The 20,182-nt window shown below is 39.3% G+C and overlaps 1 long non-coding RNA gene across 6 annotated transcripts in view; it reads left to right on the plus strand.

Moving 5' to 3' along the window:
• Positions 1–19,925, plus strand: part of LOC109363940 (uncharacterized) — a 44,194-nt gene extending 24,269 nt beyond the window's left edge. For 2 of the 6 annotated variants that reach the window (XR_014880544.1, XR_014880542.1), the window contains 2 exons: positions 14,944–15,061; positions 16,110–19,925. This is a non-coding gene — a long non-coding RNA (uncharacterized LOC109363940). The remainder of the gene's footprint in view (positions 1–14,943; positions 15,062–16,109) is intronic. The other 4 variants (XR_004162182.2, XR_014880543.1, XR_014880546.1 and 1 more) reach the window with 4 other exon arrangements.
• The last annotated feature ends 257 nt before the right edge of the window (positions 19,926–20,182 follow it).

A 20,182-nucleotide genomic window follows, 5' to 3' on the forward strand; every position in this document is an offset into this window, starting at 1 on the left:
GGCAGTTGCTTGCCCTGCAGTACCTGTACCTTCAAGTGTGCGTATGGGTACACTTCAAAGAAACAAAACAAAACAAAACCTCAAAAAACAACAGAAGTATGTTGTGGTGCTCAAGTCAAGTAATTGGAAATTAGGAAGTGCTGTAATTCAGGCTTTCTGTACATTCTCAATTCAGCCCGCTTATGCATGTGCATTTTGAAAGGAGTTTAGTTGTAACATTACATCCAATCTTTTCTGTGGTGCACTGGATGGATCGTGGGCTCTTGAATGAACAGATAATCTCAAGTACCTCCATTTACAAGTACAGATGGTAGCAAGATACCAGGATTTAGCTGGTACTGACCTATTATACTGCTGCTTTTGTAAGTTGGGGAAGTATTCTCTCTGCATAGATAGGAATTCAGAGAAAGGGATATGCAGATGGCTTACAACAGATCAGTGAAAATGAGTGCTTGCATGTCTGCTATACATAATAGCATTCTGTCACCTGTGCTGAGTAAATGAAACAGTACTTCATTATTAAGTTTAGGAAGAAAAAAAAAATAATAATACCTCAACAAAAAGCAGCACTGTTACTGTGCTGGCGTGTTTGTTCGAATGAGTGCTACTGTGCCCTTTTGTAATAGCCTGCTACTCTCCAGAGCATGCCAGCTGCAAAGAGACAATGCTGGATGAGTTTGCATTGACACTTGGACTTAAAAACAAGTTCAGCCTTACAGCAATAGAGAGAAGATTATTAAGGAGCTGTATGCTTACATATGCAAGCTATTTGCAGCAGGAATAAAACAAGGAAGGCTCTGGCAGAAAATTATGCACTGAATTAATCATTCTGAAACTAGATAAGGATATTCTGCATCTTTCTCTTTCAGCATCCTAGTGGTCAGTCTCACATAGGAAGTTTATTTACAGCTAATTGCAAAGGTAACTTGGTTTCTGCTGACACCATGGAAATATCCAAACACCAAATTACTTTTAGGAGAAATCTTAATTATCTAATCATTAAGAACAATAACCAAAAATATTGAAAGCAGAGTGAAAAATGGTAAAAGCCACTTCTACTCACTATATTCCTTTTGGAAATACAGTGAAGCCACATTGGTTCCAAGGGAGAGTTTAAGTTAAAAATTATGGCAAAAAACTTTCTTGAGCCAAGAATATGTTGCAAAGGGATGAGCATAGTGAAGCATTAAGCCTGTCCAACGGGAAGAGGTAATGGCTTTTCCTTCTGGAGATAAATGAATCTGTATTAATTTAATTTTGGAGATACAGTCTCGAAACAGAGGAGGCCCTCCTCCTGTTTTCCCCTCTGTCTTTTTTTGTGCTACTGTTTGCATGTATTGGTTTGTAAAACTGTTCTGAAAGGGACTGATGGATGATTTCAGTGTGTCTGTTGCAGTTGTTGTCTACTCCATGTACATCTGCACTGGAAGGAATGTAATGTATGTGAAGTGTATAAAACAATTCCTCTTAAAATAGTCTGAATTATTGCAGTTGATCACAAACTTAATGGGTGCAAGCAGTATTGTCCCACAGTAAACAGGATTTCTGTCTAATGTGTATGAATAAGTTCTTCCTTTATTCAGCACCAATAATTTGTTTGTTGAAAGATAATTCCAGCTCTTTCAACATTTTCCTTAAAACTGGATATAATCCAGAGAAGATATGAGCAATCAGGACAATCTGAAAAATGTTTGGAGCAGTTAATTTTTCTTGGTCTAAAGAAAGTCACAAAGGAAATGATAACATACTTAAAATATTCCATGTCTGGAGCATGTCTTCAGTGTACACTGGGTTGATTGGAAAAATAGCAAAGTTAGACATTAGGAAAAAGTTTCTAACAATTCTCATTAATTGTATTGAGCTCTTCCTAAGAAATCAGTGTGGCTCTAATCACTGACAGCTTTAACTTAGTTTAGACAAGCAGGAATTACGTAAGAATGTGTGGTTTACCCTGGCAGGAGAAGTAGGTAAAGTTTCACCTAATTCAACGTGAAGTTAGTGAAATCACTAACCTCAGTGATTTTACTCCTTTTGCATTCTGAATTCAGTAAGGTTCCGCATGGTATTCTGTCTCGTGCATCAAGCTGTGGTCTTGCACTCATGCATCTCTCTTCAAAAACAGATGCTACTAGAATGCTATCCAAACCCTATTTTATCTGATTCTGCCTTAGGAAGTGTTCAGATCCTCAGGTCACATTTATCATTTCTGAACAATCATGACTCAGATGATGGAAGTTTTTGACTCCAGAGAGAGGAGCCTGTACAAACCCCTCTGCATTCTTGCTTCCTTACTAGACAGAGGTTACAGCAGTGCTCTGAATGAAGAACCAGGAGCCCAGAGGGAGAACTGCAATGCATCTTGGTTTGATGATGCTGAGAGGGAACATCAGATAGGTTTTGGAGCAGTAATAGACCTCTGGGAAATTGGTCTATGCCCATTTTAAAGAGCTAGACAATAGTTGCAGGAAGATTCTAATTCCAATCCACAAAGTTTGGTGAACATGAGGAGAGCTGTGTGTTATAAATACGAGATAAAAATACGTGAAGCGTCTGACACTAAGCCACAGACCTGGTCACCTTCAAAAAAGCAGCATCAAGATTCAGTCTCAGATTTAGGAGTTGACTAAATCATTGACAGATTTCAGAAAGAGAGGAGATGCAACCCTAAATTTGGATAGGGGACTGCAGGAAGTGTGTTGCCAGATATTTGAATTGTCTTCTGATGAGGCAGGTATCTATAAGAAACTAATCATGTAGGCAAAACAAACGTCATCGTAGTTGTATGTGATTTATGTTTTTCACAAGAGGGTAGGCAGAAATTTTTATTTATTTATTGTTTGTATTTTTGTTTATTTTTACTCATTTTGCATTTAAAACACAACTGAATAAAATAAAGGGATTATTGGGGCACTAAAGGAATGCTTTGTGTTCTCCCTTCTTTCACTTTCTGGGCAGCCAAGTTAAATGTTTAAATAACTCTGAAGTTAAATTATGTGATTACAAACAATCTCCAAGAGTTGACCCTTCTGCTTGTGTTGATCTAATCCAGGTTGGGCGAACACTCTACAGTCAAACTGGAATATAACATGCTTTTCTGGTTTTATCATGACCATTTGGAACTGTCTCCTTATCTGCCTTGTGGGAGTATGTCTCAGATGATTAGCAATCTAACCAGAATAATCCAAGTAGAAATAACCTAGAAATGCACTGATTTAGTTATTAGCCTGATCATTGTTTTTCTTACTGCCTTTGTTTGCGTTAGCTCTCCTTCTACTGTAAGCCTGCAGAATGGCATTGCCTGCCTGATGCATCTGCTTTCACTTGCTCTTTGCATTTCCCAGTTTGTTAGAAACACGTGCATTTTTTTAGTGTTCTGCTAGCACACAGTTATTATTCCTCACGCTACAGTCCCCACACACTTTCAAAAGAGGATTTTTTTTTCTATGTCTTCTAGGTCATCTCTACCTAAGGGAGGAAAGAGAAGGTAAAAAGCAATGTTTTGTGAGTTGTGTCCTGGAAATGCATTTTTTAATTTGTGCTTCCTTTATCTCTTGAGAACTCGCCAGAGTTCCAATGTACTGTGCAATGCTTAAATAGATCTGTGGCAAATCTACAGAAGAGGAAAGTGGAAGTGGAGACATAGGAATGAGTGGAACAAGAGTTGTGTAAAAAGAAGAGCAGTCAGACTTTAAGACAGAAGAGGGAAGAGCAGAATGACTGAGATTTCAGTCAATGAATATGTTAATAGGCTAAAGGTCCATCAACCATCACAAGAGGGAGCGGTGCTCCCAACTTCACATGCTCTTTGTGGGGAAAAAGGTGACCATATTCTGAAAAAAGAGGGAGATAAAATGATTTTGACAGCAGGTGAGGAGATCTCCAAATTGTCTACACAACCATTCTTTCAGGTAGTTGAAACAAAGTCTTGTGACATGTATACCAAACTGTAGGCATACTCCAAGTTAGCCATTGTCAGTAAAAGGCAGGTTGTACTTTCACACATGCCAAAAAGTAGAAATTAACTGTCTTCAGAATTTGAGCTGTAATTTGGCTAGAGAATCTTGCCCATTTCAGGTTCAGATGTTGATTTAAATTACCTTAGCTTTATTGACATTATCTAAACACTTCAGTGTAGATAAGGCTTGTGACAGTTGGAGGGGTGAACTCTCTAAGAATGACTCCTTAGGAACTTAGGACTTGTCCAAGCAATAGTGCTGTTCTCAGTTGTGATAGGATGCTAGGGTTCAGAATCCAAGAAGTTAGTGGCAACCATCAGATCCTGTTCATACCACTAAATGCTTGCTAATGCTGGGGTGTGTCTAGTCAGTGTCTTTTTAAGCCCCAATTGATATTAAAAAAAAAAAAAAACTAAGTAGAAATTTAGATCTTAGCAGAAAGTCTCAATGACAAGTTCATTTGAATAGATGGATATCACATATTGACTCAAAATATTGATGACTGACATCAAAATTATATGAATGATTCCAATGCCAGAGCCATTCTCCAAAATTTCCAGGTCTGAAAACCTCAAACGAAATAATGTCTGTGAATCTATGATCGTCTAATCAAATCTCTAGTTTATGACCTGTCTCTGAGACTTCCTTAATATTTCCTTGATATTTATAATGACCAATGCAAATTATAGCTGCACTAAGAGGTTAGAAAATGACTTGTTGAATCATAATGTTATTTTTATAAATAAGAAAGTGAACTTAATCTAGTGTTCATACAGTATCAATCTATCCATTTTTAAAAAATTCTATACTCTCTGGAAACTTGTTATGTTACTAGTCTGAATTGCTCTGTCCATTGCACATATGAAATACAGCATGTTAGCCACATTTTTTGGCTAATTATATATGCCTTCCTTTTAACAAAATAATGCATTTAATAACCTCTGACTTCGTTTTTCACTTCAAGTGTTTGACGTGACTAGTTTGCTCTGCCACTGTGATGTTTTCTGAAGTCTCATCCTGTTCTATCAAAATATTCTTAATTTATCAGTGATCTAAATAACATGGGAAAGGATGACCTGGAATTTATAACTTTTCTAGTAATCACGAGAGTGAAATGTTACAAAAGCCATCTGGTTGTAGTAAAGGTGAAAAGCAAACATACTACTTCTAAGGTCACAGCTTTTCCTTTTGTCGGTGTGTGCACAACTTTGTACTGTCCCACTCCTTCCCCCTGTGCTGGCCCATAGGTTGATACAACCACTCATGTATCTTGGGAAACTAATCTAGAAAGGGGCAAAATTTTACCAGGCAAAATTTACCAATCCTGTTGTTTGCATGCTTGTATCAGCATAAGAGTGCGTCAGAGACATGCACGGATGTCCAAGGGCACTGGAAAGTCGGGCAGTTTATGTGGTTGCAGTCCTGGCTTACAACAATTTCAGACAGTACGAGAAATTAGCATTAAAGAGGCTGCATAGCTAGTAGAAAGAAAGAGTTGTTGTTTTGGGTTTGCCTGGTTTATCAGAGATTAGTATTTTACCTCTTGCAGTTTTATGCCGATAAATTAAAGAAATTAAGCAACAGATACCTCTTAAATCTTGTTCAATCTAGTTTTTTCTTTCCACATCTGAGAGTGATAGGTGATACGGTGGTATAGTCATGTTAACAGTTTACACTCTGACAGAGTCCAGTAATATTTATGGTGTGTGTTTGAAAGTGTTGAGTAACTTCTCCATGTGATCGGACAAAGTAGGCAAGAATGTTTCAGTCTGAAATGAAGACAGTGTAGCAGAGGTCAGTCTTTGCATCCTCTGCCAGTGAGATGCCATCTACAGAGAAATTCAGAGAATCAGGTCCAAACATAAGAATCATTGGACAGAGACCACTCGGCAAGTAGGAGATCTATGGAGCTCTTTGCTAAAGGGTGCTGGGGTTAGGAGAGATTTTCACGAGTTCCTGGGAAGATGTAGATGGTATCCAAGGCAGTGAGCCTTTCTTTGAACAGGGGTCGTGTGCCCCATTTCTCGCTCTCACATGAAAGAGATGTGTCTGTCTGTCTGGTTTTGAGCATACTTGGTCTTTCCATAGTTTGTGTGACCTCTCCCTCTAGCTTTAGTAAATGCTGTTTTGCTATAGCTCAAGAGGTTTACAAATCGCCTTTTGTGAATTCTTGTCATCATTGTCATAGAGGTGAAAGGGGACTACTTATTTACTGCTTTGTCAAAAAGCAGATAGGAAACTTTTATGTAACTACTTTATCAGCACGATTGTGGTCTGCCTAGAAACAAAGGACAATGTCCACAAAGAAGTGAGTTTAATGCAAAAAGTATGCTGGTTAGCTGAGATACCAGAAAACCTTTTTAATACTCCCCTTCCTGAGAAAGGATATGAAGAGAAACACTGAGCCACTCTGAGTCACACACTTTCCACACAGCTGTCTATTTGTTCTCACACTGTTTATTCAGTGGGGCAGGAACCAGTCTCATCTCCTCCCAGCTTTTCAGCCCACCTCCTGCTGTCTGCACAGTGAGACAAAACTCATAAGCTCCTTATCAGATCTGATGTAGTCATTTGGCCTGAGTGTGAGGACCACCATGCTACCCATCTACCCAGAAAAGCCAGCGCTAAAAAACATAGTTGTAGTTATTATTTAGGTTTAGAAAAGTTAATTTTTGTTTTGTTTTAAATCTGTGAAGCATCTAAACTAAAGATATGTAGTAGTCTCACATAAACATTTTTGTAGTTAGCATCTAGTCAGCTTGCATTTAGAAATCAAATGAACAGAGCTGCGAGGGTTTGAAAGTGATTAACCATGTGTGCACAGCAGCCATTTTTTGCCATTAGTCTACTGTGAAAAACCATGAGAGGAGAGAAAGGACAGAAGATTCTCCCTTCGGCCTTGCTACATCCTCTGCACGCCGTTTTATCCTTGCACCTATCCAGTCTTCCATTGGAGTGACAGGGGAAAGTCCCCACACACAACATTGAACCTGGCAGTCCTGCCCTGATTTCCTGAGCCTGTTGATAGAAGAGTCCACTGCAAACATGGGGCTACTGCTGAAAGGTACAGAATCAAGACTGACTTCATTTTCCCTGCTACTGGGAATTGTTCTGTGTCCTGGCTGATACAGGATTTAGATTTTATGATGAAATTCCCAGTTCTGGATCTTGCTGAGTGAGAAGCTACATATTTTCCCCTTTCTGTCTCTTCCTTCATCTCCCAACTCCCACGTGAGCATCATGTTGGCTGGTTGAAGGCAGAGACCTCCTTGACTTCCACACTCCTCCTCACTGGGGGATGCTTCCTCAATCTCAGCCATGAACTTGTACCCACTACCTTTCTCAGTAAAGTCCAAGTCTCCAGCTCACTCGACCTGTGTGGAGTGAATCCTTCTCTGAGTGTGAGAGTTCGATGGCACCTTCTTCCGTCTGTGTCTATCTGCAGTAATGCCAGAGGATCCTCAGCTCTATGGCTCAGAGGCTGTTGTCCACTGTGCAGCGTGGCTGCTGTGAGGCCATAAGCTGCCTGCACCTGCATCTGTCCTCTGATGCAGGAGTTTCAGCCAATGCCCTTACTCACCTTATGCTAAAGCACGTCCTATGTAGTAATCACCAGGGCATTAGTAAGCTTAGGGAAGTATCAGGGTGGTCACTCATGCATACTGATCCAGGTGCAAGGTGTGTTTCAGACTGGATCACCCTGCCTCCCCCAAGCCATGAAACTGCCCCAGAGCCCAGGACCCTGTGAGCACAAGCACGTATATAGAGATGTGACATATAATGCCCTTCCTGATCTGCAGGATGTGAATTTGATGCTAACTCCTCCCCTTCAACTTCCCGCTACAGTTAATAATTTAATCTATAGGAAGAAATAGTCTTATACAGTTCTCTAGCAGTTGATGAATGTCTTGCAAAGCAGTATAAAAGGCTGAAGTGCAAGAGCACTTACATTTCAATTGCACAGAAATTCTGCAGGCTATGAATACTCAGTGTTTTGGTTATCATCACTGATTTGATGGCAAATTAATGAAGAGTGAAAATGAAGAAAGTCTAAACGTTCCACAAATATTTGATCAGTGAAAGCTGTAATTCTTAGGATTTTGAAGGCTGATTTCCCATATCTAATTCACTTGATGATAACAGCTTCAGCACTCTATCTTGCTCTGAATCTGTTCATTTTCTGCAGAATGAGGCATAAGTCTTCTACCTAATTTTGTCAACTGCAGTATCCAGGATTTGAACCAAGGAAAATTTGGAGTTTATGCTCTCCACTGTGCTCAGGTTTGTTTATGCTTTGGCAGAAAAAGCTGGTTTAACTGGTTTTGCTAGGATAGAGTCATTCCTATATTATGTTTCCTGAGTTGGTGAAAGACTCCTTTTTTATAGCGTGCTCGTCATGGTCTATCCACAAAAATAATTGAAATAGGATTAAATTACTTATAGAGATAAATTACACTTGAAGTATTTAATTAAATAGTTGGTACACGTTGTAGGAGGCTACAATGAAGTATTGTATAAAGTTTTGAAGGATTTATGAAAGATAATTAGGTGATGGTTCATGGTGGAGACCTGTTCCAAAGAGCTAAAAATCGTGGTATTTGGCCTCAGACTTCTCAGACGGAGAGAGAGGAGCAGGCAGCCTCAGCGAGCTAGGGCATGACTTGTAAACTCTGAGTGAACCTCTGGCTCAGTTTATGCATTAAGTTTTCTTTTGGCCTAATTGGGAGTTATTTGTAACCTTCTGTGGAGTAGATGAGGTCGAGGTGAGCTGCAGAAGTAGAGCCAGAGGACAGTGTGTCTCTCTGGGCCCCGTGAGAGCCTAGCTGCGGAGTAAACAGGAAAACAGAAAAACGAGAGGGAAAACATCTCCACCATGGGGTGGGATTTGTGCAGGTACCCAGCTAGTACAAGCAGGGTTGAGGAGCTCTGGAGAGGGCTTGCCCCATGTGAGTGGTGTTGATATCCATCACATAAAACCCTGCTTCTGTTTTGTCACAGCATCACTGGCTGTGACAAAACTCAGCTCTTCCTCGCTGAAAGCCTTCTCTGATACAGAAAGACCAGGAACAGAAGCAGTCCTCTTTTTTACCCATGGCCTTAAGTGTTGGGAAGAGCTGGGATTAACGTATAAAGGGGGCTTCGGCCTAGATACCTCCTTATCCTAGCACTGTGCTCCTACCTCCCAGGTAGAGGATGCTGTAATGTCTGAGCATTTTCATTTTCTCCTAGGGAAACTATTCAAATTTGGTTAACACTTTTAGAAGTGCATCCCTCATCCTGCTTATTAACAATGACAAGGCAGGATGTGACTGAACACTACAAGATCTCAAAAAATGTGAAATAAAAGTGCTAAAGGAAGACCTGTGCATTACTTTCAACCTCATGAGTGCCTTAAATAATGAAATCAACACATAGCAAAACAAAATTTCCAGGTTAATCCCTTAAGAGATACTTATGAGTAATAAATACTCCTATGCTGTCACTGATTCTGTAACATAATGGTTAATACCACATCCCCACAGCAGGACCACCCTTTCTTAGAGTATTTGATCATTAATATGTGCAATAGCATTTGATTTTGATTTGAGCTTAATACTTCATGGCTTTTAACTAATGTATATCATCTGTTTGGGTTTTTTTTAAGCCTCTCCTTTTAGTTCTGAAAAGACTACTACATACTAGGCAATTGGAAAACTTCGCATCTGACGAAAACTAGACAGTGGTTAAGTGTCTGTATTCAGAAGTTAAAAAGAATGTGCTGACTGTCCCCACCCAGTCTCATAATGCTTTACACATAATAAGCATTATTTTTTCAATTATTATCTGTTGCAGAGCATTACAATAAAAACAAACTGTGTTTTTAAATGACTTCTATTTTGTCTGGGAAAATAAGGAAGTTTTTATTTTAAATAAAAAAAAAGATTCTCATGTAACTAAGTCCAGCATTAAAACATTATGAAAAAAATGAGTAATGATTATAATCCTCATAATATAAATCCTCTTGGCTGATAATTACCAGTTCTTCAGGGCAAAGATTGCATAGAGCACCATTAGGTGCTTTGTTTTTGCTTGCGTTTTATAGGAGCTATCAAAATACGCGTTCATCTCACTATGAGGAAAGTGGAGAAACGAGGAGGCAGTCTGAATCGATGCCAGCAGTGCACTAGTGCCATTCCTGAGCTGTTGACACAGAGTTCACGTGGCACAGAAGGCAACTGGGAAATGTGCTGCTGGGTACTGCTTTCCCTTTCCCGTTCCCCACCCACCTGCAAGTATTTCCGAGACAGTACAGTGTGTGGGTCAGGTGATACTGTGCAGCAGCTTCCCTTCTACAGGAGTCAGAATCCTTTTCCTACTGCACTAAAGGAGAGGATGTCAGGTGATTTAGTTCACCTGTGAACTGTGCTTGAGGACACCATCAGTTTTCTTCTGTTGATTTTCAGAAGTCAGACGCATCTAAATGATCAGTGATAGGCTGTTCATATTCATATTTGCACATTCTCAGTTTTAACCCAGCTAATGTTATCCCTCAGGACAATTTCTTATCTCACTTTTTACTGCCATTAAAGTCATGTTCCAGCTGATGCTAGTGGATATTTGCTCTCATCAAACTGAAGCTCTCAGCTAATGATGACTATATTAGAAGCAGGCATTGAGAACCTGGCTAATAGGAATTTTGCCGTTAACTTTCATCACATTGAATCCTCACCTGCAGCTGGACTTTAAAGGAACTGAGGCTTATGGATTAGGTGGCACATCTTGTAGCTATTAATTGCTTTCAGGAGGCTTGAAAAGGGTATGTTATTGTGCTTAAATTATAAGACAATCATCTCAGGGTGCTTTACAAAACAGAAGTACTAGCTTTTGAATAATTCAGGAAAAATATGCATTACTAAATCTTGATAGATTAAATGTTAAAACTGTGATTGTTTTTTGATTTGGGGAATTAAATGGATCTCATTTCACCGTGTGCTTTACCAGAGTGAGGAGTTATGACTGGAACTTTAAAAAATGAAATGACAGGCTTTTGAATTTGGCTGGGGACCATGAATGCAATACTTACCTCAGGGAAAAAATGAAAAGGGAAAAGCAAGAACAGTGGCTCCAATTTATGCACACAACTCTCTGAACAGTCTTGTCCACCCAGTTCAAAACGTCTGTCTTCCAGTGTATCTATTTTTAATTCAGATTGCATAATGCTTGTGAAATGTTAAAATCAAATCCATAGATTGTGATTTTTAGTTAGTCTGTTAAGGTACAGCACAAGTTTTCCCACCAATTGTTTTTGAGTCTGTAGTGTATTCAGTCTGGATAGCCTAGTGGTCACTGGCAGTGATTGGAATATTAAAAGAAGGTTTGAGGGAAAAATGCCTTATTTTATTCCCCCACTTCTAAGACACAATTAGCATTGTCTCCAGTGTGAAAAGCAGAAGAGCAAAAACTGATTTAACAGTTAGCTCTGTTGTGCTGCTGCTGCCAAAAAAAAAAAAAAAAAAAAAAAAAAAAAAAAGGCAAACATCTTATTAGGTATACCAAAGAGCACAAGCTGGATAATAACCCAAGTCAATTTATTCAGCTTTTACAAAGTGTAGCCTGGAGTATGGTGTATGCACTGCATTTCAGAAAACATAGAGAAGAAAAAACAAAGGCCAGGGAAGGAGAATGAGATGTCAAGACAACCTGTTAAGGATAATTTGAAAGATTTTGGATAGTTTAAACTAGAAGTGATTAGACTGATAGAGATCATTAAATACACAGAATAGGAAAGGGAAAGAAAATAGAAGGGAAGGAGAAGGAGAGAGGAGAGGAAGAAGAGAAGAAATAAAGAGGCTGGCATCAAATGTGGAGGCAGGGTTGGAAGTCTCCATCACTGAAGGTTTCTGAAATCAGATTAGATGAGCATCAGTGAGGAGCGACATGGTGATTGGTATTTTCAGGCAAGTTGATAGACATATGCTTTCCTGAAGAGCCTTCCTTCTATCCAATCTTCAGTGACTATTACTTGAGCATTGCCATTCCTCTGTACTCCATAATTAGTGTTAGGGACATCTTGCCATGAGATGCCTGGGTACAATTTCTATCCTCTGGCTCCTGATTAGGTTCTTCATTGCTTCTTGTTGCCATGTGGACCATGTGTCACAGAAATGTGACAGCTGAACCTAATTCTTAGCTATAGCTGGAGGAAGTATCTTCTGACCCTGCCCGAAGCATAGATTTTAGCTCTTCATTCTTTTTATTGTCTTGACATTTCTGCATCAGCTGGGCTGCAGACCCAGGAATCTATGGGGATAGAGCTGGGATGACTAACCATTTATTAGAAGGGAAGGTTTTATGGCCATTAACTTTGTTGTGATACTGTAGGTGTCATGGCATTTCTGACTCACTCTGACAGCTACCGTTACACAATACTCTGACTAAGACACTTCTGTTGTGGATGTTCTGGGTAACAGCACTATTAGAACAGATTGTTTATGGATATATGGTGACCTGATTAAATAAGGATAGGACTACGAGTAGGACTTGTTAGGGGATCTTCCTAAGAAATGACATTCCTGTGTGTCTCAGTGAAAGCACAGTGGAAGAGAGGAGGAGGAGTGACAGTCACCAGTGTGCACTGAGAGGGTAAGGAGGCTCTTCTTTCACACAGAAACACCGATGGCAGTGCTCTTTAGCTTAGGCTAAAACCTTCTGAAACCTTTGGTGGAAATGGGCTAAATAAGGAAATCTTGCCCATCTGCAGAAATGAATATGCTCTTCTTCCCTTCACCCTGGCAATAAAGGGACTGGAAGATGTGTGCAAAGGGAGAGGCCTCCCAGCGGCTGTCTACAGGGCAGAAACCAGAAAGAACTGCAGATGGCTAGGAGTAGAACTTCTTCAGGTAAAAGGCTCTGCAATCCTGCCTAAGATGGGGTGAAAGGAAGTGAAAGTCCTTCGAATACAATAGTGAAAGTTATTAAGGTGGCAATCTCATGGCTCAGTATTACTGTATCCTCTAGCTAGATTGAAAGATAAATTTATTTCATTAACTGGTTGAGAATGTTTCTTTGCTGTCAGCTTTTCCCACGCCTGCTTATTTGTAGAGTCAAGGTACTTTGATGAGAATGCAGCAAGAATACTACCTAAAGGGAAGTTATCTGCAAAACAGTATTTTGGGGGTTACACAGTCATGCTTTCTACCTGGCAGTGAATTTTACAAAATAACTATTGTAGAGTGAGCATTTTGACACACGTGGCAAAGTGGATATGGGTTGTAACAAGTTTCTGAAATTGCAGGGTGTGACAGCTTGCCTACAATTAAAGAAACAGTTATACTTCTTACAGAGCAGTCTGCTACACCCTGCACACCTGCTCACCATACCAAAACTAAGGTATGTGTGACACTTATAGGTGCTGACTCTTACAGAAACCTCAGCAACAAGACCTAGAATGCTTTTCAGGGCTGAGCACTGAGCAGGCAGAAAAACAGACCCCTGCTGCTGTCTGGCTAATACCTTCAGCCTTTGTGCAGTTTACATTTTTGTTGCAATTACTGGAATTGCCACACCAAACAAATGACAAGTGTAATTTGTATCTTTCCAGATGAACTATATAGTACACCCAGAAATGTCTCAGAGTAAAAAGTAAAGAGTTGGATAGAAGATGGTGAGAGTGACCTGTCTTGGTCACAGTGCAAACCATGCCTTCCTTGCTGTGCTCTGTTTAAAACATACATTACCATTATAGTAGTTTCTTGTCTAGTACAATGAGCAAAAGTAAAAAATCTGTAACCAAACTTCTGCTGCTTGTCCCTACTTTTGTTGCCTTAAGAGAGATGAATGAGCTAATAGGACTCCTCACAAAATGCAGCTATTCAGTTACTAAAGTTAGCTTGGGATATTTCCCCATCTGACATCTGTTTCTGGTGAATGATATAAGAAGTTCATCCTTAAAAATGTCTTTGCTTTTTGCATGCAGTCTCACTGCTGCAGAATGTAACTTGTGGTTTGCTGGAGAAGCCCTAGGTTTAGTCTCTGGGGCTGGATATCTGTATCAGTGTCATTATGAAAAGTGATCAACTGTGTCTTTGGCTTGTAAAACATCTGGGTTATGTATTAGAAAAAGAAATACAGGAAATGCCTGCTTGAGCACAATGCTGTTTTAATTATAGCAATGGTTTTAAATAAAACTGTCTGATAAGTGGCTGTACATACAGACACTTATATGTATACTGACACGTAGTCCTAGACATATGCATGCAGGCAGGCTGAATTCCCATCTCACATGCCCTAGCTCAGCTGCAGCATGGACGCAGCAGTGTTTGCTCTGTAGCCCCAGAGCTGGCCTGATCACACTGCAAAGCCCACAGGTCCCGGGTGGTAGAGAGGCAGTGCTTGCTCCTCATAAATAGTGTGATACCTACTCCGGCACCACAGTCCCACATCCCTCACCGATTTCCTTCCTCCCCCATCAGAAGATCTCATGCAGGCTCTTAGCAGACATGTAAATGTAGGCCGTTTGCACATTGCTCACATTGAAACATAAGATGCTGAAGTGAAACTGAAGGTAGCCAGGCTCTTTTCTGTGGCACTATGACCAAGGGAGGTTATTCATCAGAGGAAGGTCCTAAATTAGTCTATCTAAGACCATTGATGTGGGCAAAACCACATAATTTCAGGCAGTAAACCTCATTTGCTTTATTTGCTGTTCCATCACAAGAAAACTGGATAAATCTTAATGTAAGTCTTCTACTTACAACTCATGGCAGAGGCTGAGCAAGCTCCTCATTAGTCTATCTTTAACAAAAATAATAAAAATTAGAGAAAACCTAAAATTTCAGTAAGATCTCCTTATCAGTGTCCAGCCACTACTGGCAGTTTGTGTCTCTCTTCCTTGGCACCTAAGCACTCACAAATCTCAAAGAAGACATAGTTAATACTTTTGTGGAGTTTTCTGTATATTCTTAAGAGAGACATAAAACTCATTCATCCATGGGCATTGCTTTTACAGACTTCATTTTGCCCCCAGTCTCAACAGCTGTGCCCAGTAGAGATGTGGCTTCTCCTCAATGCTGCATGTTGCTCCATCTCATTTCAGCTGATGCTTGATGCCAGTCCAGAAGGAGGAGGTGAGGAAAGAAGAAAACATCTTGTTTCATTATGAAACAAACAGGAAGTACTGTGATTGAGCAAAGATAAAATATTTGGATCAAAATAGCAGTAGCTCTTGATGACTGATTTTCAGGTTTTGAAATACTTCCACTGTATTAACAAAGCACGCCAGTGGTGAGCAGAGCATGCTGCACTACTGACTGTATGTTAGAAACTAACATTAGAAAATATGAACCTGGAAGGTTTGTTCCAGGATGGTATGAAGTACCCAACACATTGTCTTTTTTTCTCTTTTTTTCCTTACCAAAATGTGTCAACAAGGCTAAGGAAAGATAATACATCTTTAGACAAGCCTGTGCATGAATTGTCTAGCATTTTAAGTGTAGTTTTGAAAGAATTCTATATAACAAAATTCCATATCTCTGGTAAAGAGATACAAAAGGTTTAGAAATGTTTAAACTTAGCCATTTAATAGAAAATGTGCATACAGTTCACAGCGGATTTACAGATATGTGCTATATACTAAGTAAAACAGAGTAGGTCCCTCCTTTCAAAAGAGTTTTCTAAAGATAATTTGCAGTGAGAAACTGGAAGCATTAAAGCAAATTAGGAGATCTAAGCTGAATTTCAGAGATTCTATAAATATAAACAAGTGTTTTTACTGGTAGGACACTAGTTTCTTGGTATGTATATATACATATATTATTGTTTTTGCTGCATTTTGCCTTTCCATAGGCATTTAGTTTTGCAGGAAAAGCAGTGACAGTTAACTGGATTCATTATATTCTTTGCTCTCTAGAATTGCATGTACCTCTTAAAGTCAACAAAGATGGAGGCAAAAGAAAGGAAAAAAAAAAAAAAAAGGAAAGAAAGAAATTACACAATTGGCACAAATATAGTGGCTTATTACTGGTATGACGTATAGTAAAAGCATACAATATAATATTTTTCTTGGAAACACAGTTAAAATATTACTCTGAAGGAGAAAGATTTATTACCTATTGATTAAACAAAATGCAAGCTTGAGTAATGGTGTTCTCTCTCTCTGTGTTTATTCTTCTCCAGAGCTGGGTTTGCAGTACGATGCATTATGTACAGCTGTGAAGTTTTATTGACACGCATGCGGTGCAGTTATTCCAGTTATGCCAGCTGAAGGGATGTTTCAACTTAACAAATTTATTGTGTTTTATGGTTCCTGGAAAAACCTGTCAGATGTGAATTGTACCATATTACAAAAACACAAGCTTGCTGCGAACAAGAACACATCATCTTTTATTCAGATTTGCAACAATATGGATGAGCAACAACAACAACAACAAAAAACTGGAATAGACAGTAATTATTTTTAGCTGTAAAAGAGAAAGTTGTAGGAGTGACCATATCAGGAAAGAAGTGTTTAAATCAGGGAGTTAAGTTGTACCAAGTAAAGCTGATGGTAAAACCCTTTTTGAGAAGTAACTCCTCAGGGTACCTTGCTTGTAAATGCCAAGAAAAACTGTGGGGGAAATGTCTTCGACTAGAAATAATCAGTGCTTAAGGTGGTATCAGTAAGTGTGACTTTACAGCAGAGGTGGCCATGATGAAACATATGCCCTGCAGATCTGGTGCTTCTTTCCAAGATCCATGCTGCCTGAAGGGAGCAAACCCATGTATGTGCACAGCAGTGTCAGATCCCCAGCTGATGTAGCACCCCATTCCTGTCCTAAAGGGCCCAAGGGAGGCCCCACGCCTGCTAAGGCATAAACTGAGGGAATTAACTTAAATGTCTTCTGAAAGGTTTGATGTTAGGATCCAAGTCTAGTTTTGTGTGTCGCTGACAGTGATTTGTTCTACAATACCCTAAGGATCTAACAGTCCTAATGGTTACAGACAATCTTGCTCTCAAAGTCCGTTCAGTTAATTCCCTTCTCTGTTTTCAGGCTTACGAAGGAAGAAGCAGTGTACTGTCTGCCATCATCAGCTGAATCAAAGAGAGAAACAAACAGTTGCTGCAAGCTCTTCTGGAGGACGAGCTGAGATTATATGTGTGCAGTCCCTGTGGACCCATTCAGGAGGATGAAGAAATGTAAGTAGAGTGCCTGTTGTGCAGCGTGATACAGCACAAACAAGCCAACCAAACAAGAAACAGAAAACCCTAATATGATCAAAGAATGGCAAGGACAATGATTTTAGACTTACAGTGGGATGGGGATTAATTTGAATAGTGTAATTATTATAGCCTTTTATTTTGGTGAGGGAGGACACCAGGTCAGATTGTCACTGTTGACTTTATGTCTGTATGTTGAGTTTATCACCTCTGACTTCAGTAGAAGAATGCTGCTGTCTGTAGTGCATTGCAGACCTGTGTCACACACGAAATGGCAGGGCTTGCTTTTCAGGAGAGGAAATTAGCTGTGCTGCTTCAGTGCAAGAGGAACCATGATTATTATAAGGGTATATGTACAAAGGGAAGAAAAATGATTCCTCAAAATCATGCTGAAACTTTTATAGAATCTATTTCAAATAAAGGTATTCATTTTTTCCAAGAAATTTCCAATATTTTTCACATTTCCAGATCTACTGAGAACTGATTTTTTCACAGTTCAGCATGTTTTTTTCAGATCTGGTTACTAATGATCTCCCCAACAAGCCAAATTCCAACAGCTGTACCTAATCATTGTAATGCTCCCTCGTGGTGACTTGGGTTATAGCATGTTATTTTCACTTCTCCAGCTGTATTAGTTATCTCTAAACCAGGTCTAGCACTTGCTAAATGCAAAATATCATGCAAAAGCATTAAGTGCATGAGAGGTTCCATGAAGACTTCTATTTTCACTTCACTTTACAGGATCAAACTGTGATCAAATAAAAAATGGTGGTGATTAAAAAAAAAAAAAAAAAAAAGCATTAGCAAGCAACTTACTTGAATATCTCACCTGACCCTGCTCGCTCTTCCTCCAGCTGTAAGAGATCTTCACTGCAGAGCTGTAGTTGATGACCTGCTGTCTCTAAATCCTTCTGTCTGTATCTGCATCCCATTGCAACATGGGAGAGATCCAGTGACAACAGCCTGTGTCCAACTGTCATAAAAAATGTTTTACAGTCAAGCTCATGTTTCTGGATGGATTAAACTAAATTTGGTAAACAGAGGTAACAGACAGCAACTCATATTTGTCTGCACCCTAGCTGCAGGGAGCAGGTTGTAGTGGCAACTGTGTGCTTGGAATTAATTGATGCAGGTAATGTGTGAAGGCACCAGACCCTGCAAAATGGTTGCCTTGCTACATCAAGCCAGTCTTATCCCTGTGAAATCAGTTTTACTGATAGCAGCTGTATGAGATGTTTTGCCAACAGAAACCATGCTGATTACAAATTTCATCCCCACACATCTCCAGGCAATATTTCTATAACATAGATCTGTCAGGTTGGTAACATTAGCAAGCTTTGAAAGGCATTTTTGTCTGACACCTCCTCACTTTCAAATATCATTTGGCACACGTTTGTTTGCTTCCTGCATGCAGAAAATGATGCACATTAATCCTCACCTCATGAAGAAAATGAAGAATGTGAAGAGGACTCAAGAAAAAAACAGCATGTGAACATGGCTAGGTTTCATTTCATTGTACTCAGATTTTCACTCTTCTCTGAAACAGTTATTTTCATTGCTACCTAGCAATGCAAGGGTGCATTAAGCATGAAAAGGTGGTTAGCTTTTCCTGTTAGCTTGATCATGCCAGTCTAAATGCAGTAATAACTTCCTCAAATGGTGACCACATTGCTTCACTGCTCCCCTTAGCAGTTATAAGCTCATTTTAAATGTTCAGATTTCTGAAATTGGCTTGAAATAAACCACTGCTGCACGAACAGGTCCTTCCTTTAAATGAATTATCTTGCTACAAAATGCAGCAGCAAAAGCAGACACTGAGAAATGCAGCAGTTTCTAACTACAAAGTGGGTTGCACAGGAATGATAAGCTCGGTAAGGCTTCAACTGTCATTTTCTGGGTATGAGACTTGCCTAGTCACGTTAATTTTCTAGTTCTTGCAGTAGGTGAGCCCTGCAGTAGCTCTCCTGTTTACTTTTGCAATCACATGAAGCTGAAACTTCAGAAAAACACAACCAGAAGAAATATGACACTAGCTCTATGAGGTTAAAAGAGGAAATGCTTCATTTACTATGAAAAAATAATAATAATAAAAAAGCATTTACTTAATGTTAGCATAGGTATTATTCTGTGCAGGAATTACAGATCACCTCTAAACATGCAGCAGAGATGTGTATTTGCAGGCTTGCTGAAGCACTTGCAGAGGATCAGTGTGAGTGGGATACTTTTACACATGGAAGGGTTGTGTTTTCAAATATGCTTGGACAATATAAAAATACTTTTCAAAGGAAACCAACATTTAGTCTCGTTACGAAGAAGTCAAGAGATGCACTTGGTTTATAAAGCCTTTTTATTAACGGATTTCATGTTAACAGTGTTTTTGGGTTGTGGGTTTGTTGGTGTTTTGTTGTTGTTGTTGTTTGAGTTTGGTCTTGGCATTTGTACACAAGCTAGAATTACCAGCAAAACCAACCTAGGTACCATGTATGGCAGAGATGGAGTAACAGTTTACAAACGTAGATAAAATCCTTTTTAGTTGTTATTTGGAATCTTTGTTGATGTTCTTATTCACGAGGATAAGCATTTGCTTATTTTTTTTCTCACCCTACAGCATAGGAAGAATAAGTTGCTTGTTTGCAAACATTCTCAAGTATATAAAGGTTATGACAAGTGAAAAAAACCCATCTGGAATAACTTCCTTTGTTTGCTGCAGTATGAATTTGCATGTTTTGCAGTCAAAGTTGTATAATGTTTCAAAATGTCATCCTTAACAACGCAATTAAAGAGTTTTAACTTAATTGCTTGGGAAAAATGTTTCACCAGCTGATGTACTTACTTCTTTTCAGGTTTTCTTGCTATGAAAATTTCATATAAAAACATGGACACTGGTGTTCTGTAACATCAGTCCAGAGCCACATCAGGATTCAGTTTTGGACTGGAACCAAAATATTCAGGGGGGTTTGTATGAGCAACTGCAATTTCCAGGCCCATGAGAGGCCTTGGGTTTCACTGCACACTATGTATCTATTGCACAAATACATTATGGCAATGAGGA

The sequence above is a fragment of the Meleagris gallopavo genome, chromosome Z, assembly GCF_905368555.1.
Source record: "Meleagris gallopavo chromosome Z, MGAL_WU_HG_1.1, whole genome shotgun sequence".
NCBI classification, from domain to species: Eukaryota; Metazoa; Chordata; class Aves; order Galliformes; family Phasianidae; genus Meleagris; species Meleagris gallopavo.